This window comes from Nelumbo lutea, chromosome 1, assembly GCF_056320005.1.
Source record: "Nelumbo lutea isolate HS-2025 chromosome 1, American lotus-T2T, whole genome shotgun sequence".
NCBI lineage: Eukaryota > Viridiplantae > Streptophyta > Magnoliopsida > Proteales > Nelumbonaceae > Nelumbo > Nelumbo lutea.
This window is the reverse complement of record NC_142684.1, coordinates 50,127,048-50,153,824: the sequence shown is the minus strand read 5'-3', so window position 1 is coordinate 50,153,824 and position 26,777 is coordinate 50,127,048. Positions and strand designations below refer to the sequence as shown.

At 41.3% G+C, this 26,777-nt stretch overlaps 1 protein-coding gene across 1 annotated transcript in view; it reads right to left on the bottom strand.

Moving 5' to 3' along the window:
- Nucleotides 1–26,777, bottom strand: part of LOC148874595 (chloroplast envelope quinone oxidoreductase homolog) — a 72,726-nt gene that overhangs the window by 44,512 nt on the left and 1,437 nt on the right. The window lies entirely within an intron of this gene.

Below are 26,777 nucleotides of genomic sequence, written 5' to 3'. Positions count from 1 at the left end.
CATCTAATTGTCTTTCATGAGAGGACTAAACATATAGAGGTGGATTGTCACTTTATTAGAGACCTTTTTGTTGTAGGGTCTATATCTCTTCCTCATGTAGCCTCTCACATGCAGATTGCCAACATCTTCACCAAGGCTAGGACTAAAAGTCGGCACCTTATTCTTATGGGCAAACTGATAATGATGTCTACGCATTAGTTTGAGGGGGAGTGTGAAGATATACCTTGATGTACATTATTAGAATAGTCCTTGTTGTGCAGTATCGTACTCTTATTATTTTATTTGTTCTTTTTTATCTTTCAGCCCCTATAAAGGCATTTTTGTAGTTGTGCATATCTTTTATCTCATTAATATAAAAGAGACTCTTTGGGGTGGGGGTCGACTATTCTTGACACCCTTAATTCCGTTTTCTCCTTGCTCTCAATTCGGTTCACAGTCCAAACCAACCAAATTTTTTTTTTCTGATAGACAACGATAATGAAAATTTTATTAATTAAAGAACTAAGTGTGCATCATACAATTACCCACTAAGAGGCATGAGGTGCAGCCTCCAAACTACATCTTAAATTTTACAATTGAGCCCAAAAGAGCCGATTCCTATGTACTCCTTGTTTAGCTAGGAGATCTACCAACCCATTTGCCAATCTTCTTTCCCATTGAACTGTGACTGAAATATTTGAAGTCAGCCACTTAAATCTTCTCAAAGTCCCCCTGTACAACCAAGCTGCCGCCTCTGGTTCTTTTAGCCATCCAACAACCAATTTGTAATCACCTTCAATCATTAAATGCTCCACTACCAACTCTCTTACATATTCTGCTCCATGTAACACAGTTTGGAGTTCTGCATTTACCGAGTCTCCCCTCCCTATAGGACTAGAAAATAGAGCTACAATCTGACTCTCATCATTTCTAAAGACCCCCTATTCCAGATGGCCCCGGGTTGCCCAAACTACTGCCATCAAAATTTAGTTTAATGACGCCTGCATCAGGAGACTTCCAATCCACCACTAGCTTGCTTCTAACTGCGGAACTTTTAGCAAGTTGTTCCTAATTTCTCCTTATGTCATCAAAAGTGTAGGAGGAGAACAAATCCAAGGATTTTACCCAACTTATGGCCCTACATAAGATACTTTCTAACACACGTTCGATCCCTCTCCTTGTCATTAAATTATTAAATTATCATAATTGCATTAATTAATAAATAATCATTACTTATTAATTCATAATCTAATAGCTAATTATTAAATTTTAATTAATAGCTATTAATAACCAATTATAACTATTAATTTCTGAAAATGATTAATGATATTTAATTTAAATTACTCGAAACATTGGCCCCATTCGTTTTTATAAAAATTAATTTGTTTTTTTATATAAATTAATCATTATTAATCATTTATAATTGTTGACTAACTATAAATTATGAAAATCATAAACATTGTCCAAAAATGGTTTATTACAATTTCAAATCATTATTGAATATTGAATATTTATTTTTTAGTTATTTGATAAAATTAACTTTTAGTAATATTAATATTTTTAGTTATTTCAGTAATTAATAATATTAGTAATTAACATTCTCAATAATTATTACATTCAGTAATTAAATAATTCTAATATTTTTATTTATTTTTTATATTTTGTACTTATTTGATTTAATATTATCATTAATTATTATTATAATTATTATAAGTTATTTAATAAATTAATATTTTTAGTAATTAAACTTTTCAAAACATTTTTAGTTATTTTTTTTATAATTTTTACTTATTTGTTTTGATGCTTCAAATAATTATTTATTAATATTATTTTTATTTTAACATTTTAAAATACAAATATTGAAAATTTGTTAATATGTCAATAAATTAATTATTATTTTTTATTTTTGCATTTTAAATTATAACTTTCAGTAATTGTATTTTTTTTAGTAATTAATGTTTTTCAATTATTGAAAATTTTAATATAATTTAGTGTAATTTCTAAAAATTACTGAATTTTGAAAAATGTTTGTATAATTAATGAATAATTACTGATATATTACTAAATTATAATATTTTTTTAATACAAGTAGAATACTGATTTATTGGATTTTCTCGTGCATCGCACGGGTCCTCACTAGTGTAAGATAAAGCCCATCAAGTTACCAGCCTTCTAATGGTCTCTTGCTCTTAACCTCTCAGCCCTAAATAATTAAAACACTACTCACGGAGAAAGACCTCTTCCCTAATTGCAAAGTGCAATGTCACACACTCTGCTCAAATGCATCTCGGGATTAAAACCTTTCGCAAACCCTTTTGCAAATTCCATTTCAAATACAGTTGAAATCCACTGCCTACAGTTTTAGGTTTCTATTAGAGAAAGTGTAAATCCTGATATTCACTTTGTCTGGCAATACCAACACCAAGGTGTTAGCAAGAATGTGTTTCAAGGAAATAAAAGGATTCACAATTGCTTCAAAATACTCAAAATCATTTGTCTTTAATAACTGTGTTAGAGGAGAAACAATAGTACTACAATTTTGAATAAATCACTAAAAATAACCAGTATTGGGCCAAGGCCAATGTAACATACAACGTATTTTGTCTAGGTCAGCCCATACAGCGTATTTTGTCTAGGTCAGCCCAAATAGTGGATTTGTCTTTGACCAAAATCACATTAAATGCTTTAGAATAAATCTAATTGCCTCTTAACAAACTCAATGTGGTATGTAAATGTTTAAGAGGGAACAACAATCCTCATTGTACATGAGGATGTCATCAAAAAATACCAAAATAAATTGTCGCAAGAACAAGCAAAAAATCTAATTCATTAAGGATTGGAAAGTGGAGAGAACATTGATGAGAAAAGTAAATTATCGCAAGACTAAAGTCACATTAGAAGCTTTAGTATAAATCTAATTGTCTCTTAACAAACTCAATGTGGTACATAAATGTTTATGAAGAACGAACGATCCTCATTGTACACGAGGATGTCATAAAAAATTACCAAAATAAATTGTCGCAAGAACAGGCGAAAAATCTCATTCATTAAGGATTGGAAAGTGGAGGGCACATTAATGAGAAAAAAAGGGATCACCAAAAATTCGTAATGACCCTCGTGTGTTTGAAATGAAGTCATGTGTACATCTTGAGCATGCACCCGAATTTGATGGTACCTTGCTCGTAAGTCTAGCTTAGAAAAGAGATTATACTCTATTTTTTAACCATATCTTCCATATATGCACATAAAACAATTTACCACTCATACAATAGAATTCTCAAATGATATAATCAAATTTGACTTGAAAGTAAAATAATCCACATACTATGAGTCTTTATCCTCCATATGATAGAAAATAAACTCAATATATGCTCTTAAATAACATGAATAAACCAATTTCTAGTAAGGTCTCTAGACAAGTCAACCTTCACAAAACTAAATATAAACAAAATAAAATGACAAAGCAAAGAACTAATTCTGAACTGAATTGATTTGAATCACAATGAATCACAAGAATCGTATAAATCGTAAGATTTATGAATCAAATCATAGGATTCAAACAAGAAATGTATGATTTTTGCATAAAAGGATTCAGACATAAGATTTGAATTGAAACCCTTGGGATTCATGATTCAAATCGTGAATCATATCATAAATCATAAGATTTTGACAACATGGAGATAAGACCTTGTTTCACTGGATTAGAAGATATGCTAATGCTCTAGCTGATTCCTAAGCTAGAGAAGATGTAAATATGAGTGAGCTTTACAAGATGCTGACTTACCAATAAGGAACAATTACATTTTGAATGTAGGAGAGGTTGTTGTTTGGAAGCCTTGGGGTAGAGTTCAGATCTGCTACCAACAAACTCTCACAACACTGTACCAGCTAGCCATAACAATCGCACATCAAAGGAGATGTTCCCAATTTGTGGCTGCAGTGGCCTGTTGGTACAGCATTGGGAGTGTTTTGTTGGTAGCAGATCCCTGCCCCATGGGGTATCTGTTCTTATTGCATCATATGATTCATATTCCCTTCACACCCTTTCTTCTTTTAATAGATTCTACTGATCTCATTACTGAAGAAAAAAACAACTGTACATAGAAACTTCTTATGAAGATGGTTATGTGCTGGCTAAAAGGTAGAGGTCAAGAATAGTGGCAGTATAAATACATTATGAGAGAAATAAGAAGTTTTGCAAGGAAAATGGGAACCAATTTTTCTTGGGTTCTAAAAGCAGATAAATCATAAATGCTTAGGTGCCACATTGGCCAGGATAGGGGTCAACAGGGGTCGATCATTTTGGGGGCAATTGTAAGAACAAGTAATGTGAATACTTAAAATAGGATTAGGTTAGGTGGCAGATGCTAACCTAAATGGAGGGATTCTTGGCATGTATTCATTATTTTCTTGCACTTAATAAAGTCCAAGTTGAAAAAAACAATCAAGCAATTCAATTTTTTCATCGCCAGATCTGCAACTAAGTAAGCCTTTACTGTCTATAAAAAGAAGTGTGCATTACTGAGATTTTAACTCAGAATCTCCTGCTTATAAACCAGTGTTGTATGCATTTACTGCATCATGATCCCCAACTAGATAAAACAATATAAAATGTGCAATCATTTCTTGTCCACCTGAGAAACAATTTCACTTTCTAAAAGAGAAACTTAGGAGAATAGTTGCAGAAAGGAAAACTATGGAGAGAAGTGATATGAGAAAGGAAGAGGAAAAAGTAAAACACATGGCTCAGCTTACTATTACCCCTAAAATTTGTGCCTGATCACTCCACAAGCTACTGGGTTTAGCCATTTTTTTGTAAACAATTTAGAAAAAAGTTCAAACACCTAAACTGACTGTTAAGCTTACCATTACTAGCTAGAATTACACCAGTTCACCATTTTTTTGTAAACAATTTAGACAAAAGTTCAAACACCTAAACTGACTGTTAAGCTTACCGTTACTAGCTAGAATTACACCAGTTCACTGAGATAAGAAGATGTTATAAGGGTATACTAGTATATGATTCTGAGCAAAAAAAAGGCCATTAGCCAATGTTGCTCCCAGCTATCTGGGGTCTTGGGAGGGATAGACTGGATATAGTCCTAACCTTTGGCAGTTTTTTGCAGAGTGGCAGCTCTCAGACTTGAAACCGTGTTCTTCTTACTTTCCAGCCTGAGATTTTACCATTACACCAAGCAATAGGCCCTATTCTATAGAGAAATAGATAAATAATAGTAATAATAGCAACAGCAGCAGCAATAGTAGTAGTAGTATATATTGATATGAGTGTTAATAATGAACTGGATCTGTTGCAGTTATCATGCACTTCACACTTCCATTCAATCTGTGACAGGTATCCCATTATATGTATGGTACGGGACACCTGTCACAGACTGAATGAAAGTGCAAGATAAGTGCAGTAATAAAAAGTTCAGCATATAAAGAACCACCAAAAAAATAGGTCTTTTATTCCCTCTGTTTTTTTTCAACTTAAACCAGGGAGGTCACTCAAAAATCCTGGCATTTTCCTATTAATCAATTGTAAGTTGCCATTTAAGCATCTAGTAATATAATTTATGATTAAATAGTTTATAATTAACATTTAATTATGTATGGTTACAAAAATACATTATAAAATATATAAATATTCATGTATTTATTTATTTAGCATAAAGGAACATCTATGCATCAATCAACATTGCCAGGTCAAAAGGCATAGACATCATCCAGCCACCATATACATTGTAACGCCTATATTATATTAGGAGAAACAATTCTCCACATATGTATATTGGGAGAAGCAATTCTCCATGTGGGACTTAGTTGGTTAGGGCATTGTAAACCCAGGAAATAACAATAGAATTGCAGTGTTTCCATGCTCGCAATTCAGCTGTCTTGATTGAGTCTGGTTTCCCAATCGATCCATCTACAAAGCTGACCTTGTTCTTGGCCCACAGAGCGTTCAGCATGGCTCTGCGCCAAGTTGGATAGTTCTCACCATTGAGAGGGGTTGAGACAAGCACAGCTCCTGGATTATCTGAAGGATGCAAGTAATAGAGAGAATCCAGATCGTAGTTACAGCACAGAAGTTTCTTCGCACGCAACAGAGGCAGGATTCTCCTGCTCTGATACCATCTAAATTTTGTTAGAGCAAAAAAAGGATGATAATGTTTCCATTCGATCAGGATTTATAGATACATGGCAACTTGCTTATGCCAGCTGTAAATGAATCAACAAATAGAGTAACAACCTAACCAACTAAGTCCCACATGGAGAATTGCTTCTCCCAATATACATACGTGGAGAATTGCTGGCAACACATTGTTTACTTTCAATCAATCGGGCAACTTACTTCCAGTCCTAGCTTATGTTGATGACCTTATCATTGCCGGCAATGATACAAGTAGTGTTTCAGCTCTCAAAGATTATCTCAGCTCTTGTTTTCCTATAAAGGACCTCGGGTACCCACAATATTTTCTCGGCATTGAAATTTCTAGGACTGCAGCTGGGATATTTCTTTGTCAACGTAAATATACACTTGACATACTCACTGATGCTGGTATGCTTGCAAACCTAGCTCATTTCCTATGCTACAGCAGCAACACTTACAACCTGATTCTGGACCTCCTGTAGGCCACCCAGATCAGTACAGAAGATTAGTAGGTCGGCTAGTTTATCTTACCATCACCAGGCCCAAATTGACATACTTGGTACATGTTTTAAGCCAATTTATGAGCAATCCTTGTCAATCTCACTTAGATGCAGCCATGCATGTCCTCCGCTACCTTAAAGCATCTCCAGAACAAGGCATCTTACTCTCTTCCAAGTGTGTTTTGATCTTAAAAGCCTACTGTTACTCAGATTGGGCTGGATGTCCCACTAGCTGGCATTCCACCACAGGATATTTCACTACTCTAGTGTCAAGTGTTCTCTTCACCACGCCATCAAGTGCCATCCATCGTGCCTACAGCCACCACTCCAGTGTCCAAGTGTGTGTCATGGGTGGGCTATGCATGTATTTTTGTATGGGGGATTGCCAATGGCATTCTTGTAATTATCTAGTATGATTTTTCATCCTTTTGATGTATCTTTATGTCACTCCCCCAAAAGCTTAACGTACTCTTTGAGGGGAGGTAGGTAGTCGAGTGAGTCATAAGCGTGTAAAGGTTAAGCACGAGATCCCCTCGACACTGAACTGTGTGCTTGTGCTTGCCATCCATTAATGCAATACAAGTAGCCTTTTTGACTAATTCGTGTGCCATCTTGTTGCCTTTTCTTGTGTTGTTGCTTGTTACATAGGCTTACTTGTCACATTCGAGTGTCGCACGAGGCCCCAGTGACTAGCCCCATGATAGTTGGTATTAGAGCAGAAGCTCCTACACACACATTGGACCCTGTCTTCACCCCAACTTCAGCACAATGAAGAGCAATCGTGACATTGCCGATGACACACTACACGGGCTGCACCAAGCCCACGACACCAATGAGGCTCCACTCGACGATCCTGCCAAGACGCAAGCCCCAAAGGGCCGCACAACTAAAGCTAGCAAGCGTGACAAATCTGTCGACCAATTAGCTAGCCTGGACATGCGCATCCTACACTGTGAGGCAATAGTAGGTGAGACTCGAGATCGGGTCAACGAACTCCATCTCAATGTGGAGATGATAGAGAATGCTGTGGTGGAGCTGGAAAGCCGCTTTAACAGAGCCCTCTGAGACGTCCAGAACACTTTGCAGCAGTCACAAGGCAGCTCTTCCCAAAGCTGAAGGGATGAGAGATCCATCATATGGATGGTCGAACCCTGCAAGAAGGTTGGGCGAAATTTCAAAAATTCTCTCTCCCATCTGGGAATCGCATTCCCTATTTTAGAAAACTGCATTTTTAAGGATCAATATTGAAACAAACCGGACCAGATCTGAAACCAAAAAGGGAGGAGAGGGATATACTTAATACGGAGTAACAGTTACTCCCAATGAAGGTGTTCACGCCCAAGGAGAAGACCAAAAACTGCTTCCACTGAAGATGACACATTGTGAGGTGAAGCAGAATCAGCAGAACGGCTCTTCAGTAAGAACCGAATTCTTCAGCAAAAAAGTAGTAGAGGGCTGGTGAGCACGACTTCAGATCGCCTCTTCTACCAAGAAGCAATATCAAGAACGATTCTTGATCACTCCCACAGGTGGAGATCGAACTGGGTAGGGGCGGCAAGAACAGGAAGAAAAGAGCAGAAGACAGTAGCAGTCAAACTGTGAGTTGTCTTCTCTCTTAATTCAGCAAACTATGAATTTGTATATAGAGGTCCGCCCTACTCTCCTATTTATAGCCTTAAAGAGAGGTTCTCCTAATCTTATTAGGAATTTCCTAATCCAAATCTTATATTTGGATCTGGACTCTCTTTAAGAGATAAGGATAATCCCTTATCTTATCTACAGATAAAGATCAGCCTTCCTAATCAAATTAGGAGTTTCCTGATCCAAATCTTTATTTGGATCTGGACTCTTTGAGTGGATAGGGATAATCCCTTATCCTATCAGCTAATCCAAATCCCAGAACTGCCTCTATTTAATTAATCTTATTAAGCCAGTTCGAATTGGGCTTTAGGTCCATTAAGTCTATGTGCTCACTTAACCTCTTAGCATACTGCCCAGTTGGCTATTCTTGTATGGAGTGGGACCCAAACATTGATGTACACATCAGCCACATGGGTTCAGCCCAGCCTTTGTTACAAGGCCTGGCCGAATTCATTATAGGAGACAGTGAACCCCTGAGTCCATCACCATGGGCTCTTAATGGGCCCAACATTTACACTAAATGGTCCTTGGGTCCAGCCACCTTATGAAAACCAAAGGACTGTGGGCAGATGCAAGATTAGCCCATCAAGTATTACCCCCAATAGTCTTACACTTAACCTCTCAACCCATAATGATCAAACACTGCCCGACAAGAGAGGACCTATCCCTCGGCTACAAGGAATAGTGTTGCACTCTCTACTCACATGGATCCCGGGAATTAAAACCTTTTCCAAACATTTTGAAACCATAATATATATGTATATCATTATATAAATATATTTTGCAAAAACAAATTTCAACGGTTGAAATCAACTGCCGGCAGTTTAGGTTTCCATCAGAGAGAGTGCATCCCTGATCATTCACTTTGTCCGACAAAGGGGTTAATCCTATCACTATGATCACCCACTCAAATGAATTCTCGGACTGTCCCAACATACCCAGGTTTTGACCCCCTCTAAGGATCTCATTGATTGGCATATCAAAGACAGCCCAATCCGACACCTAGTGCAGTATCATAATCGAGTCTAGGGGTTAGGTGTAACATTCCAATTTTGCCCATCTATCTCCAAGCTCCAAGGCAATACTGGAATTCTGGTCCGGTTCAGGGTTTCAAAAAAACCCACACTGCATATACCTCATGTCTCACTCTGGCAGCTGAGACAAACCACCCCAACCAACTTGGCGGCACATCAATGTCAGCCTTGGCGGGATAAAACACCCCAGATCTTGTTAGACAGTTTTGTATGCCCTTAGCTTCAATCAAGAATGATGTACTTTATGAGTTTATTGTAAATGCATAAAAGTGCATATTTGATTCATGTTCCCTTGGTATGTTTCTGTGTAATACCCTTAAACTGAACACTTAATGAGACTCGTGTTAGTTTAAAATGTTCACAGCCAGTGGACCGGTCTGGGGAGACCTATCCTGATAAGGCTGACATTGTAGTGCCACCAAGTCGGTTAGGGTGGCCTGTCTCAGCTGCCAGGGTGAGACCCTAGGCACATACAGTGTAGGATTAATAGAACCTTTGAACCGGACTAGATTTCTAGTATTGCCCTGGACCTTGGAGATAGATGGGCAAAACTGGAAAGTTACACCTAACCCCTAGACTCGATTATGATACTACACCAAATGTCGGATTGGGCTGTCTTTGATGTACCAATCAGTGAGATCCTTAGAAAGGGTCAAAACCTGGGTATGTTGGGACAATCCGAGAATTCATCTGAGTGGGTGATCATAGTGAAAGGATCAGCCCCTTTGTCAGACAAAGGTAATGATCGGGGATGCACTCTCTCTGTTGGAAACCAAGACTGCCGACAGCCGATTTCAACCGTTGAGATTTGTTTTTGCAAAGTATATTTTATATGAGATATAAAAGTATATATTATGGTTTCTAAAATGTTTGCAAAAGGTTTTAATTCCCGGGATCCATATGAGTAGAGAATGCAACACTGTTCCTTGCAGCCGAGGGAGAGGTCCTCCCTTGTCAGGCAGTGTATGATCATTATGGGCTGAGAGGTTAAGTGTAAGACCATTGAGGATAATGCCTAATGGGCTAATCTTGCATCTGCCCACAGTCCCTAGGTGTTACAAAGTGGCTTGGCCCAAAGACCACTTAGGGTAAGTGTTGGGCCCATAGAGCCCATAAGATGGGATTCAGGGGGTGCACTATCCATAACAGTGTATTCGGCCAGGCCTTGTAACAAAGGCTGGGTTGAACCCATGTGGCTGATGTGTAGATCAATGTTTGGGTCCCACGCCATACAAGGAAGCCCAACTTGGTAGCAATTTGGAAGGCTAATTGAATACATAACCTTAAATGGGCCTTAAGCCCATTTCGAACTGGGCTGATTTGATCAGTCAATTAAAGGGGGCGAATTCTGAGGTGGATCAGCTGATGGGATTGGGCTTAGACCCTGTCCACTTAGAGAGTCCAAGATCTAAATGAGATTTAGATCTGGAAACCTCCTAATTAGATCAGGAGATGGCTGATCTGATCTGCAGATAAGATAAGGATTATCCCTTATCACTTAAAGGGACTTCTAACCCAAATATGATTTGGATTAGCAATTCCTAATCTAATTAGGAGCTGATCCCTTTAAGATTATGAAAGAAGAAAGGGGCGAATATAATTTTGGTGATTGAGGTTCAATTCTCTTCAGAGCAAAGAAATCACAGAAAGAGAGATTTCCTGCACACTGCGAATTCTCTCCTGCCACCTCCTTCCTGTCATCGCCATTCCCTTTAGTTCAATCTCCAGTTCTTGGGAGAAATCAAGATTTGATCTTGATTCCAATCTTTTGGGAAAAGATTGGTTGGAGCTGTACCCACAAGCCATCCAGTTGATTCTTGCGAAGGATCAAGTTCTTTTAGAAGAACATTGCTGATTCTGCTTCATCCTTCACTGCGCCATCTTCAGTGGGAGCAGATTTTGGATCCTTCCTTGGGCGTGAACACCTCCATTGGGAGATATTGATTCTCTGTATCAGGTATATCCTCCCTCCTACTTCTTTTGGTTCAGATCTGATTTGATTCTTGATTCAAGATTGATCCTTGAAAATATGTTTTCTGAAATAGGGAATTCGATTCCCTGCAAAGATGGGAGAAATTTTTGAAATTCGCCCTATCCATTCTGCAAGATTTGGGCGTCCATGAGATGGATATCTCATCCCTTCAATGGTATCAGAGCCAGGTTCAAATCTTGAATCAATTTAATTCAGATCTGAACCTGCGCAAATGGGCAGAAGGTGTTCTACCCGATTTGCGCAGATATGGGTTTTGGGAAATTTATTCCCAAAATTATTGGGCGAATAATCTGAAATTATCTTTATATAAATCTGATTATTGTTTAGAATAGTTCTTTATGATTTTCTTGATTTATGGGTTGTTCGTACAAGAGGAGATCGAATTCTTGGTTTGCGCAGGGAACCTGCAAGATTTGCAGTTTCTTGATTTATTCATTACATTTGGTCTGTAAATAATTTTTTTTTTATTTTTAGACTCAATGTATTAGATATTCGATCTGATGTAATTTTAATAGAAATTAGGTTTTCTATTTAATTTAATTTTGGATCGAAGATGGCGGCGCAAGGAAGGAGATTTCGCAGATGGGACATTCGCTACCTACGATTTGCAGTTTATGAAACTGCATTCTGTGATCTAACCTCTGTTTTGCGGGATGGATTGTACGGACAGCCCTGGATTAACTGATTCTTTTTTTCTTTTATCAGTTCTTTAATTTCATATTATTTTCTTGAATTAAAGATTTAATTAAAGATCAAACCCTAGACCCATTCGAACCAAGATTGGTTCAAAATTGTTTGGACCGAATCTAAGCTTTATTTAAGGCTGAAAGTCAGCCCTAATTTTTCCACAAATGGGCCTAAGGATTGATGTTTAATTAAATGGTTAATTCGGCCCAACCTGTAAGGCCCAGTTTTAAACTGTTAAAAATGCCAAAAGCCCACTTCAAAGGAACAAGCTATATGGGCCGAACTGGGTAACCCTGATTCAGCCCATATACCTAGATGATGTTAACTGTTAATATTATGAATTAAAATGGGCTTCAAATGGGCTATTACAGATAATTAATTTATTGGATCAATTCCTCCCTGCATGTGATGTATGGATGTGTGATGTGCTACGTTCATGGGCCATAAGTGCTTGGCCCATGCAGATTCGATGGTGGCTCTTGCGCACACCATGGCTGAATGCACATCATTGCCATGGTGTCCCTACTGGTCATTTGATGACCTCCCTCAATGGTGGGCCCCACACCTCCTGAAGAGGGTACGTGCGGAACCCTAGCCGATTTAGGCCCACTGAAATCACATTTCCAGAGACAAGTCGCTGTCTCCGTCCCTGAGCAGGAGGGAAAACTCAGAGATGAAAAAATGGGAATGGAACATAGATTAAAATCCATATCTATGACTTGAACATGAATCAAATAATGTTGTGGACTGATATTTGTTGTTTTATCAGAAAATGGCAAACGGACAATTTGCAAAGCTTCTTGACGACAACAAGCTTAAGGGCCCAAACTATGCCGACTGGTACCGTAACCTAATGCTGGTTTTAACATCTGAAAAATTGGACAAGGTAGTCAAGTCTCCTGCCCCAGAATGTCCGGGTGATAGGGCTTCTGAAGCCCGTAGGAGAGAATTCCAAGAATGGGAGGATAAAAACTCCCTAGCCCGCTGCTATGTCGTTGCTTCTTTGGACAACTCAATACAGAGGCAGTTCGATCAGATCGAACTCGCTAAGGACATATTGGACTGTCCGAAAACAATGTATGAAGAGCAGAACCGTTCTACTCGACAGAAGGTCTTGAAAATGTTCATGACCGCTCAAATGTCCAAGGGGCAGAAAGTTCACGACCATTGTCTTCGGATGATGGGTTACATTAACGAGCTGGAAGCCTTTGGATCCGGGCTAGATCTTGGAACTCAAGTAAATGTCATTCTGAACTCCTTGCCCTCTTCCTTCAATGGGTTCATATTAAACTACAATATGAACAAGCTAAATGTCAGCGTCCAAGAGCTGAGCACTATGTTGCAAAGGGCCGAGGACTTACTTAAGAAGGATGAGCCTGTGGTGATGCTTGTTGAAGCTAACAAAACGGGCAAGAAAAAGAGGAAGGCAAAGAAGCCTCAGAAGAAGACTACCAAGCCCAAGAAGCAGAAGAAGGACAGGGCAGCAGATGCATGTCACTTCTGCAAACAAACCGGCCACTGGAAGAGGAACTGTCCTTAGTACCTGGAATCCAAGAAAGGTAATTTCGAATCTTGTGTCATAGAAACCAACTTATTGGTGACTTCTGCGTCCTGGTGTATTGACTCTGGGGCTTCAACTCATGCGTGTAACTCACTGCAGGGGTTCAAGGTAAGCAGAAGGCTGAATGATGGAGAAGTGATGCTCTACTTGGGGACTTCTGCAAGCGTTGCAGCTACGGCAATAGGCACCGTAGAATTAAAATTTAGAGAAGGAAATATTGTACTTAAAGATTGTCTTTTTGTGCAAAATCTAAGAAGAAATTTGATTTCTGTCTCAAAACTATGTGCGGGTGGATATTCTGTCTTTTTCAGTAATACGATTACTATTAAAAGAAACAATAAGTTCATCACATATGGGGAACTGGAGAACGGTCTCTATGTTCTACATCCTTCTCTAGAAACAAACATAGCCGAAACTGCGTCGGCTGAAATCCCCAAAAAAAGAGCACATGATACAGTTAATCCCACGTGCCTGTGGCATTACCGACTTGGCCATATTGGTATTGACCGAATCACAAGACTGGTAAAGGATGGTCCTTTCGATTTTCTAACTGTAGAAGATCTTCCCACTTGTGAGCCTTGCCTTCAGGGTAAGATGACAAAGAGGCCATTTAACGGTAAGCCTGAAAGATGTACAGGCATGCTTGACCTTAAACATACTGATGTATGTGGTCCCCTGAGTGTTAGGACCCGTAACCAACACGTGTATTTCATTACATTCACCAATGATTTTTCACGATATGGTTACGTATACCTAATGAGACACAAGTCTGAATCTTTTGAAAAGTTCAAAGAGTTCAGGCAAGAGGTCAAGAAAAAGTTAGGGAGAGAAATTAAGGCCCTTCGATCAGATCGAGGTGGCGAGTATCTCTCTGACGAATTCAGGGACTACTTAAAGGACAATGGGATAGTATCACAGTTAGCTCCTCCTGCTACACCACAACTTAACAGTGTTTCAGAGAGAAGGAATAGGACCTTATTGGATATGGTCCGGTCACTTCTCACCCGTTCAGAGTTACCCACATCCTTTTGGGGATACGCATTAGAGACTGCGTTATACGTGCTGAACCGGGTTCCAACCAAATCGGTTCCTAAGACTCCTTATGAGCTTTGGACCAGAAAGAAACCAAGTGTAGGACACTTGAAGATTTGGGGTTGTCCGGCTCACGTTAAAAGAACGAATCCGGACAAATTGGAATCCAAGACCAGCCGTTGCCTATTCGTAGGCTACCCAAAGGGCTCAGTGGGCTACATATTCTATGATCCAAGTGAGCAGAAGGTGTTCTGCAGTCGGAATGCACTATTCTTGGAAAATGACTACATCCTGGACAATTTGCGTCAGGAAATTGTTCTTGATGAGGAGAGCTCAGATGCAGTGGGAGGCATCCCACAAGTTCCAGGCAGTGACCAACCTAGAAGATCTACCCGGGTGTCCAGGCCACCAGTCCGTTTTGGTTACGATCAGGATAGTTATCTGGTCGAAACCTTGACTAGTGAAGAGGATCCCGTAACATATACGGAAGCTATGTTGGACATAGACTCCCTTAAATGGGTAGATGCCATGAGAGCTGAGATGGACTCAATGGAGACCAACGGAGTCTGGACTCTAGTGGATCCGCCCTCCGGGGTAAAAGCAATTGGTTGCAAATGGATCTACAAGAGGAAGAAGGGCCCCGATGGCAGGGTTGAGACCTACAAAGCTCGTCTGGTGGCAAAAGAATACACTCAGAAAGAAGGCATCGATTATGAGGAAACCTTTTCACCCGTGGCTATGCTTAAATCCATTAGGATCCTGCTAGCTGTAGCAGCTTACTATGACTATGAGATTTGGCAGATGGATGTCAAAACTGCGTTCCTGAATGGAGATCTTATTGAAGATATCTATATGCAGCAACCGCAAGGTTTTGTAGCTACGGGTCAGGAACACATGGTCTGTAAGTTGAATAGATCTATATATGGATTGAAGCAAGCTTCTAGAAGTTGGAATATCCGATTTGACTCTACGGTCAAAAAGTTTGATTTTGAGCAAAACCCGGATGAACCCTGTGTTTACAGAAAGACCAGTGGTGACAAGGTTACGTTTTTGGTTCTATATGTAGATGAAATTCTACTCATTGGGAATAATGTAGGAATGTTAACTACGATAAAAGTATGGCTATCACAGCAATTCTCCATGAAAGACCTTGGAGAAGCCTCCTATATACTGGGTCTTCGACTCTATATAGATAGATCGAAGCGGATAATAGGATTATCCCAATCTGCTTATATTGACAAAATAGTCAAGAGATATTGCATGGAAAACTCCAAGAAAGGAAATGTTCCTTTCAGGCATGGAGTCAATCTCTCCAAGAAGATGTCTCAAAAGACCTCTGAGGAGATCGAGAGCATGAAAGACGTTCCCTATGCCTCAGCCGTAGGGAGCATCATCTATGCCATGCTATGCACTCGTCCTGACATCGCCCAGGCAGTGAGTGTAGTAAGCAGATTCCAGGCCAACCCAGGGCAGGAGCATTGGACTGCTGTGAAATGCATACTAAAGTACCTTCGAAGGACAAAAGAGTTTTGTCTGGTATTCGATGGTAGTTCACTACAGATCCAAGGGTTTACAGATGCGGATTTCCAGTCGGATCCGGATGATAGAAAGTCTACATCTGGATATGTTTTCACGATAGGATCGTGTGTTGTTTGCTGGAAAAGCAGCAAACAGGGGTCCACAGTAGACTCCACAACCGAGGCCGAATACATTGCCGCAAGTGAGGCTGCCAAAGAAGCCGTATGGATGAAGAAGTTCGTTCATGAGTTGGGAGTAGTTCCGTCCAGCACATCACCCATCCCATTGTTGTGTGACAACAATAGAGCCATTGCTCAGGCTAAGGAGCCAAGAGCCCACTCGAAGTCGAAGCACATCGAGAGGAAGTAGCACGTACTGTGGGAGATTGTTGGTAGAAGGGACATCTTGATTCAGAAGGTAGCGTCAGCGGAAAATGTAACAGACCCATTGACGAAGCCACTATCACAGAAAGTGTTTGAAAAACACATGGAAAGCATGGGACTCCGGCTAGTACCTGATTGGACCTAAGTGCAACTGGGAGCTGTTAGATAGTTTTGTATGCCCTTAGCTTCAATCAAGAATGATGTACTTTACGAGTTTATTGTAAATGAATAAAAGTGCATATTCGATTCATGTTCCCTTGGTATGTTTTTGTGTAATACCCTTAAACTGGACACTTAATGAGACTCGTGTTAGTTTAGAATGTTCACAGCCAGTGGATCGGTCTGGGAGACCTATCCTGACAAGGCTGACACTGTAGTGCCACCAAGTCGGTTGGGGTGGCCTGTCTCAGCTGCTAGGGTGAGACCCTAGGCACATACAGTGTAGGATTAATAGAACCTTTGAACCGGACTAGATTTCTAGTATTGCCCTGGACCTTGGAGATAGATGGGCAAAACTGGAAAGTTACACCTAACCCCTAGACTCGATTATGATACTACACCAAATGTCGGATTGGGCTGTCTTTGATGTACCAATCAGTGAGATCCTTAGAAAGGGTCAAAACCTGGGTATGTTGGGACAATCCGAGAATTCATCTGAGTGGGTGATCATAGTGAAAAGATCAGCCCCTTTGTCGGACAAAGGTAATGATCGGGGATGCACTCTCTCTGATGGAAACCAAGACTGGCGACAGCCGATTTCAACCGTTGAGATTTGTTTTTGCAAAGTATATTTTATATGAGATATAAAAGTATATATTATGGTTTCTAAAATGTTTGCAAAAGGTTTTAATTCCCGGGATCCATATGATTAGAGAGTGCAACATTGTTCCTTGCAGCCGAGGGAGAGGTCCTCCCTTGTCGGGCAGTGTATGATCATTATGGGCTGAGAGGTTAAGTGTAAGACCATTGAGGATAATGCCTAATTGGCTAATCTTGCATCTGCCCACAGTCCCTGGATGTTACAAGGTGGCTTGGCCCAGGGACCACTTAGGGTAAGTGTTGGGCCCATAGAGCCCATAAGATGGGATTCAGGGGGTGCGCTGTCCATAACAGTGTATTCGGCCAGGGTTTGTAACAAAGGCTGGGCTGAACCCATGTGGCTGATGTGTAGATCAATGTTTGGGTCCCACGCCATACAAGGAAGCCCAACTGGGCAGCAGTTTGGAAGGCTAATTGAGTACATAACCTTAAATGGGCCTTAAGCCCATTTCGAACTGGGCTGATTTGATCAGTCAATTAAAGGGGGCGAATTCTGAGGTGGATCAGCTGATGGGATTGGGCTTAGACCCTATCCACTTAGAGAGTCCAAGATCTAAATGAGATTTAGATCTGGAAACCTCCTAATTAGATTAGAAGATGGCTGATCTGATCTGCAGATAAGATAAGGATTATCCCTTATCACTTAAAGGGACTTCTAACCCAAATATGAGATTTGGTTTAGCAACTCCTAATCTGATTAGGAGCTAATCCCTTTAAGATTATGAAAGAAGAAAGGGGCGAATATAATTTTGGTGATTGAGGTTCAATTCTCTTCAGAGCAAAGAAATCACAGAAAGAGAGATTTCCTGCACACTGCGAATTCTCTCTTGCCGCCTCCTTCCTATCATTGCCATTCCTTTTAGTTCGATCTCCAGTTCTTGGGAGAAATCAAGATTTGATCTTGATTCCAATCTTTTGGGAAAAGATTGGTTGGAGCTGTACCCACAAGCCATCCAGTTGATTCTTGCGAAGGGTCAAGTTCTTTTGGAAGAACGTTGCTGATTCTGCTTCATCCTTCATTGCGCCATCTTTAGTGGGAGCAGATTTTGGATCCTTCCTTGGGCGTGAACACCTCCATTGGGAGATATTGATTCTCTATATCAGGTATATCCTCCCTCCTACTTCTTTTGGTTCAGATCTGATTTGGTTCTTGATTCAAGATTGATCCTTGAAAATATGTTTTCTGAAATAGGGAATTCGATTCCCTGCAAAGATGGGAGAAATTTTTGAAATTCGCCCTATCCATTCCGCAAGATTTGGGCGTCCATGAGATGGATATCCCATCCCTTCAGATCTATCCAACAGCTGTGAAGATTCTAAACTAACACGAGTCTCATATGTGTCCAGTTTAAGGGTATTACACAGAAACACACCATAATAACATGAATCAAATATGTACTTTATTCATTTACAATAAATGTCATAATGTACATCATTCTGGTTGGAGCTAAGGGCATACACTCTCTAACAAAAGCAGCCTTCAAAGCATGATGGACAGCTTCCAAGCACAATTAGATGAGATGAGGGCTGAGCTAACAATCATGAAAAGAGCTATGGCCAATTCCACCGGCCCTTCATCCGCTCCATCCACCCACATCAAGGTGCGCCAACCAACTCCATACTCCAGTGCTCGTGATGCTCAAGAGCTTGAAAACTTCTTGTGGCAACTTGATCAGTACTTCTCTGTGACTAGCATCCATGATGACCAAACCCAGGTACGTACAGCCGCCATGTATTTAAATGATATTGCAATGTTATGGTGGCGTAGATGTTGCCAGGACATTGAACGTGGCACTCAGACCCTCAACACCTGGACCGATTTCAAGAGAGAAATCAAGCAACAGTTCTTCCTCGAAAATGTTGAGTACTTGGCACGAAGAAAGTTGAAGAACTTGAAGCACCAAGACTCATTGCATAACTATGTCCAAGAGTTCTCAGCCCTGACCCTTGAGATCTCCGACATGTCTGACAAAGACCTTTTGTTCAACTTCATGGATGGTCTCAAACCATGGGCGGAACTCGAACTACAACGGTGTGGGGTGAAGGACTTAACAACAGCCATGGCGGTGGCCGAGCAACTAGTTGTTCTAAGGAAGTCAGAAGAGGAAGACCACCAACCACATAGTCCACGTACCAATAGCTTGAGTGGGGGAGATCAGAAATCAACCTCTACACAGGAGAAACCAGTGCCCACTAACAAGCCCAACAATTACCAACAAGGGAAGAAGCCACAAGCAGCCTCAAGCGATCAGGGCCACCGGTTCACTAGGAGACCAACTACTCCTGTGCCTTGTTACCTTTGCAATGGGCATCATCAGACGAGTGACTGTCCGACACGGAAGAAACTCACTGCCTTCATCGCCAAACTCAGCGACAGTGAAGAGAGTGATGAGGAGAAACCCACAGCGGCGCCAAGAGTAGGCGCCCTTCAACTCATCAACACCATGGTTAAGAAAGAGGCCACATCCAAGCGGCCCACCAAAGCCCACAAAGGGCTGAAATATGTAGACATCACCCTCGGGGAGATTTATGGTTAAGACCCTTAAACTAGACACTTAATGAGACTCGTGTTAGTTTAGAACGTTCACAGCCGTTGGATAAGTCTGGGGAGATTTATCCTGCCAAGGCTGACACTGGTGTGTTGCCAAGTGTTGGGGTGGCCTATCTCAGTCGCCAGGGTGAGACCCAAGGCACATGCAGTGTAGGATTAATTGAATCTTTGAACCAGACCAGATTTCCAGTATTGCCCTGGACCTTGGAGATTGATGGGAAAAACTAGAAAGTTACACCTGACCCCTAGACTCGATTATGATACTACACTGGGTGTCGAATTGGGCTGTCTTTGATATGCCAATCAGTGAGATCCTTAGCGGGGGTCAAAACCTAGGTATGTTGGGACAGTCTGAGAATTCATCTGAGTGGGTGATCATAGTGACATGATCAGCCCTTTTGTCGGACAAAGGTAATGATTGGGGATGCACTCTCTCTGATGGAAACCAAACTGTCGGCAGTTGATTTCAATCGTTGAAATTTTGTTTTGCAAAATTTATATATATAAGATATATAGATATGTATGGTTTCAAAATGTTTGCAAACGGTTTTAATTCCTGCGATCCATGTGAGCAAAAAGTACAACACTGTTCCTTGCAGCCGAGGGAGAGGTCCTCCCTTGTCAGGCACAGTTTGATCATTATGGGCTGAGAGGTTAAGTGTAAGGCCATTTAGGGTTATACCTGATGGGCTAATCTTGCATCTGCCCACAGTCCCTGGGTTTTTATAAGATGGCTTGGCCCAAGGACCACTTAGTGTAAGTGTTGGGCCCATAGAGTCCATGTGATGGGCTCAAGGGGTTCACTGGGCTTTCTAGTGAATTCGGCTAGGCCTTGTAACAAAGGTTGGGCTGAACCCATGTGGCTGATGTGTAGATCAATGCTTGGGTCCCACGCCTTACAAAGAAGCCCAACTGGGCAGCAGTTTGGAAGCCTGTTGAGCACTTAATACTTATTGGGCCTAAAGCCCATTTCGAACTAGGTGTTTTAATTGTCCACTTAAAGGGGCGGATCTGAGATAAGGGCATGCCAAAGGATTGGGTTTTGACCCTATCCACTCTTAGAGACCAAATTCAAATAAAGATTTGAATCTGGTAATCTCCTGATAGGATCAAGAGTAGGCTAACCTAATCTGCAAATAGGATTAAGATAATTCCCTATCCAAATATAAATTTGGATTGGGATAACTCCTAATGGGATTAGGAGGTTTCTTAATCACTAAGAAAGAGGAGAAACCCTACTCTTGAATTACTAGAATTCGAACCAAGGGTTTTAGCAGACTCTCCTTTTGCAATTTGAGATAGGATCTCAGAAGGTCTAGAGAGAAGAAAAGCAAATACGACAACTTCATAGTTCTCCTCCAACCGCCGCCGCCATTCACTGCTTAGTTCGATCTCTCTGAGAGGGAAAGATCAAGAATGTGTTCTTGATATCAGTCTTTGCTGAAAGGCTGATTGTGTACGGTGCTCTTCGCTTCAGTATCACTGCATCATCTTCAGTGGGAGAAGATCTTGGGAGTATTCTTTGTGCGTGAACACCAACGTTGGGAGATACCGCTTCTCCGGATCAGGTATATCCCTTCCCTTTCTCTTTGGTTCAGATCTGGTTCGGTTTTTTGTTCGATTAGATCCTTGAATATTGTATTCTAAATCAGGGAATGTGATTCCCAGTTGGAAGGGAGGAGAGAAATTTTTGAAATTCGCCCACCCTATTCCGTTGCTTTCTTGGCATCCATACGATGGATCTCTCCCTCCTTTCAGAAGTCTCCCCCAAAGCCATTCCAACATCAGCGCCAGCATCAACATCAGCACCAGTGCCAGTACCAATGTCAGCAGCAACACCAGTGCCAACATCAACATCAACTACGGCACCAACGTCAGCGCCACGAGCCAATAACACGGAAGACTCTTGGAAGACCCAAGGCCGTCAACAGCCACAACCAGTTCCACTATGACCATCATCGGGGAGAGCGAGTACCACCAAATCCACTTAGGTACCCTGTCCACCACCACAATGATCAAACCAACCCTCATAGGAGCCTTGTGAGGAGCAACCCTTGGGGGAAAAATCATCATGGGGAACAATACCCGAAAAATCTAAACCTTCATTTTGACCTAGCCCTGGCCACAAACCTTCCTACCACCAAAGAAAAACATCCAAAATCCTACCTTGAAGCAGCCAGGCAAGGAATTAACGTAGGGACTAGCCATAGGTTTTCCCACCATCAAGAACACCCTAAAGACTTCCACCCATCATCATGCCCAGGCCTTGGAAGAGACAAAGTTCGTGGAGCAGCTGAAGAACCCTCCTTCATCAACAGCAGATCTGAGCCTCGAGCAGAGGCCAGTCTTCAAGGACGAAGACTGAATTGAGTGGGGGAGACTGTCACAAGTGCTCTCTTCACCGCGCCATCAAGTGCCATCCATCGTGCCTACAGCCTATTAGACAGTTTTGTATGCCCTTAGCTTCAATCCGATTTGATGTACTTTTGTTATTTAGTGGAAATAAATAAATTGCATGTTTGATTCATGTTGTATGTGTTAGACAGTTTTGTATGCCCTTAGCTTCAATCCGTTTTGATGTACTTTTGTTATTTACTGGAAATAAATTAAAGTGCATGTTTGATTCATGTTGTTTGGTATAATTCTGTGTAAGACCCTAAAACTGGACACTTATAGAGACTTGTGTTAATTTTAAATGTTCATAACCATTGGATAAGTCTGGGGAGATTTATCCTGCCAAGGCTGATTCTGGTGTGCCACCAAGTGTTGGGATGGCCTGTCTCGGCCACCAGGGCAAGACCCAAGGCACATGCAGTATGTGATTACTTGAATCCTTCAACTGGACCAGATTTCCAGTATTGCCCTGAACCTTGGAGACAGATGGGCAAAATTGGAAACTTACACCTGGCCCCTAGACTCGATTATGACACTTCACTGGGTGTCGGATCGGGCTGTCTTTGATATGCCAATCAGTGATATCCATAGCGGGGATCAAAACCTGGGTATATTGGGACAGTCCGAGAATTCATCTGAGTGGGTAATCTTAGTGACAGGATCAGCCCCTTTGTCGGACAAGGATAATGATCGGGAAAGGCACTCTCTCTGATGGAAACCAAGCTACCGGTAGTTGATTTCAATCGTTGGAATTTTGTTTTGCAAAATTAATATATATATATATATATACGTATATGTATGGTTTCAAAATGTTTGCCAATGGTTTTAATTCCGGGGATCCATGTGAGTAGAGAGTGCGGCACTGTTCCTTGCAGCCAAGGGAGAGGTCCTCTCTTGTCGGGCAGTGCTTGATCATTAAGGGCTGAGAGGTTAAGTGTAAGACCATTTAGGATAATACCTGATGGGCTAATCTTACACCTGCCCACAGTCGCTGGGTTTTTATAAGATAGCTTGGCCCAGGGACCACTTAATGTGTAAGTGTTGGGCCCATAGGGTCCATATGATGGGCTCAGGGGTTTACTGAGTTTTTCAGTGAATTCGGCTGGGCCTTGTAATAAAGGCTGGGCCGAACCCATGTGGCTGGTGTGTAGATCAATGCTTGGGTCCCATGCCATACAAAGAAGCCCAACTGGGCAACAGAATGGAAACTAGTTAAACACTGAACACTAAATGGGCCAAAAGCCCATTTCGAGCTGGGCTGATATGATCACCCATTTATGGGGCGAATCTGAGATTAATGTTAGTAAAGGATTGGGCCTTTAACCTTATCCACTCTAGGAGACCAAATTCAAATTAGATTTGAATCTGGTAACCTTCTGATAAGATCAGGAGTAAGCTAACTTAATCTGCAGATAGGATTAAGAATATCCCCTATCCAAATACTGATTTGGATTGGGATAACTCGTAATTAGGAGCTTTCTTAATCAAGAAGAAAGGAGGAGAAACCCAAGAGAAATATATCAGATTTCGAACCAGGGTTTTGTACACAAGGGATACCTCCAGCGAATTGAGATTAGATCTCATGCCAAAACTCCAGAGAGAAGAGAAGCAAGTTCAGCCATCTTCGTCCCAGGAGTTCTCCTCCAGCCGCCATCGTTCCCTTTTGCAAGATTTGATCTTTGCAGCAAAAGGAAGTCAAGAAATTAGTTCTTGACATCAGTCTTGCAAGAAAGACTGAAAAGACTCGGTGTTTAGAGTTTCCAGAGGGTTCTTGCGAAGGATCTAGTGTGTAGGACGCACCCTGCTGGTTTTGTTCCATCCACAGCTGTGTCATCTTCAACAGGAACGGATCTTGGTGTATTCTTTGGGCGTGAACACCAACTTTGGGAGACACTGCTTCTCCGGATCAGGTATATTCCTCCCTTTTGCTTTTGGTTTAGATCTGGTTCGATTATGGTTCGAGTAGGATCCTTGAATATTGTATTCTAAATTTAGGGAATGTGATTCCCAATTGGGAGAAGGTAGGAAAATTTTTGAAATTCGCCCACCCATTCCGCAACCCTTTTGGCGTCCATTAGATGGATCCTACCATTCTTTTAGTATGGTATGGTTCTGTGTAAAACCCTAAAACTGGACACTTATAGAGACTCGTGTTAATTTTAAATGTTCACAGCCATTAGATAAGTCTGGGGAGATTTATCCTGCCAAGGCTGATACTGGTGTGCCACCAAGTGTTGGGATGGCCTGTCTCGGCCATCAGGGCAAGACCCAAGGCACATGCAGTATGGGATTATTTGAATCCTTGAACCGGACCAGATTTTCAATATTGCCCTGGACCTTGGAGACAGATGGGCAAAATTGGAAAGTTACACCTGACCCCCAGACTCGATTATGACATTTCCCTACGTGTCGGATCGGGTTGTCTTTGATATGCCAATCAGTGAGATCCATAGCGGGGATCAAAACCTGGGTATATTGGGACAGTCCGAGAATTCATCTGAGTGGGTGATCTTAGTGGCAGGATCAGCCCCTTTGTCGGACAAGGGTAATGATCGGGAAAGGCACTCTCTTTGATGGAAACCAAACTATCGGCAGTTGATTTCAATCGTTGGAATTTTGTTTTGCAAAATTAATATATATATATATATATATATATATATATACGGTTTCGAAATGTTTGCAAATGGTTTTAATTCCCGGGATCCATGTGAGTAGAGAGTGCGGCACTGTTCCTTGCAGCCGAGGGAGAGGTCCTCTCTTGTCGGGCAGTGCTTGATCATTAAGGGCTGAGAGGTTAAGTGTAAGACCATTTAGGATAATACCTGATGGGCTAATCTTGCACCTGCCCACAGTCCCTGGGTTTTTATAAGATGGCTTGGCCCAGGGACCACTTAATGTAAGTGTTGGGCCCATAGGGTCCATGTGATGGACTCAGGGGTTCACTGAGTTTTTTAGTGAATTCGATTGGGCCTTGTATTAAAGGCTGGGCCGAACCCATGTGGCTAGTGTGTAGAATATTTGGGTCCCACGCTATACAAAGAAGCCCAACTGGGCAGCAGATTGGAAACTACTTAAACACTGAACACTAAATGGGCCAAAAGCCCATTTCGAGCTGGGCTGATATGATCACCCATCTATGGGGCGAATCTGAGATTAATGTTAGTAAAAGGATTGGGCCTTTAACCTTATCCACTCTGGGAGACCAAATTCAAATCAGATTTGAATCTGGTAACCTCTTGATAAGATCAGGAGTAATCTAACTTAATCTACAGATAGGATTAAGATAATCCCCTATCCAAATACTGATTTGGATTGGGATAACTCCTAATTATGAGGTTTCTTAATCAAGAAGAAAAGAGGAGAAACCCTAAGAAAAATACAACAGATTTTGAACCAGGGTTTTTGGGTGCAAGGATACCTCCTGCGAATTGAGATTAGATCTCATACAGACTCCAGAGAGAAGAGAAGCAGTTCAGCCATCTTCGTCCCTGGAGTTCTCCAGCCGCCGCCATTCCCCCTTGCAAGATTTGATCTTTGCAACAATAGGGAGTCAAGAAATCAGTTCTTGACATTAGTCTTGCCAAAAAGACTGTGAAAGATTCAGTGTTCAGAGTTTCCAGAGGATTCTTGCGAAGGATCCAGTGTGTAGGACGCACCCTGCTGGTTCCGTTCCATCCACAACTGTGTCATCTTCAGCAGGAGCGGATCTTAGTTCCTTCTTTGGGCGTGAACACCAACTTTGGGAGATACTGCTTCTCCGAATCAGGTAAATTCTTCCCTTTTGCTTTTGGTTCCGATCTGGTTCGATTATGGTTCAAGTAGGATCCTTGAATAATGTATTATAAATTTAGGGAATGTGATTCCCAGTTGAGAGAATGTAGGAAAATTTTTGAAATTCACCCACCCATTCCGCAACCTTTATGGCGTCCATTAGATGGATCCTACCATTCTTTCACAGCCGCCACTCCAGTGTCCAAGTGTGTGTCATGGGTGGGCTATGCATGTATTTTTATATGGGGGATTTCCAATGGCATTCTTGTAATTACCTAGTATGATTTTTCATCCTTTTGATGTATCTTTATGTCACTCCCCCAAAAGCTTAACGTACTCTTTAAGGGGAGGTAAGTAGTCGAGTAAGTCATAAGCGTGTAAAGGTTAAGCACGAGATCCCCTCGACACTAAACTGTGTGCTTGTGCTTGCCATCCATTAATGCAATACAAGTAGCCTTTTTGACTAATTTGTGTGCCATCTTGTTGACTTTTCTTGTGTTGTTGCTTGTTACATAGGCTTACTCGTCACATTCGAGTGCCGCATGGGGCCCCAGCGACTAGCCCCGTGACACTAGGGCATTCTCCTCTCTCTTGGAAAACCAAGAAACAAGCCACAGTAACTCGTTCATCAGCTGATATAGAACTTCGATCTATGGCTGCAGCCACAAGTGAACTTATATATTTGAAGAAACTTTTCTCAGACTTGGGCCTTCAGCATTCTGAACCCATGCAACTCTTTTGTGATAATAAAACTGCTTTACAC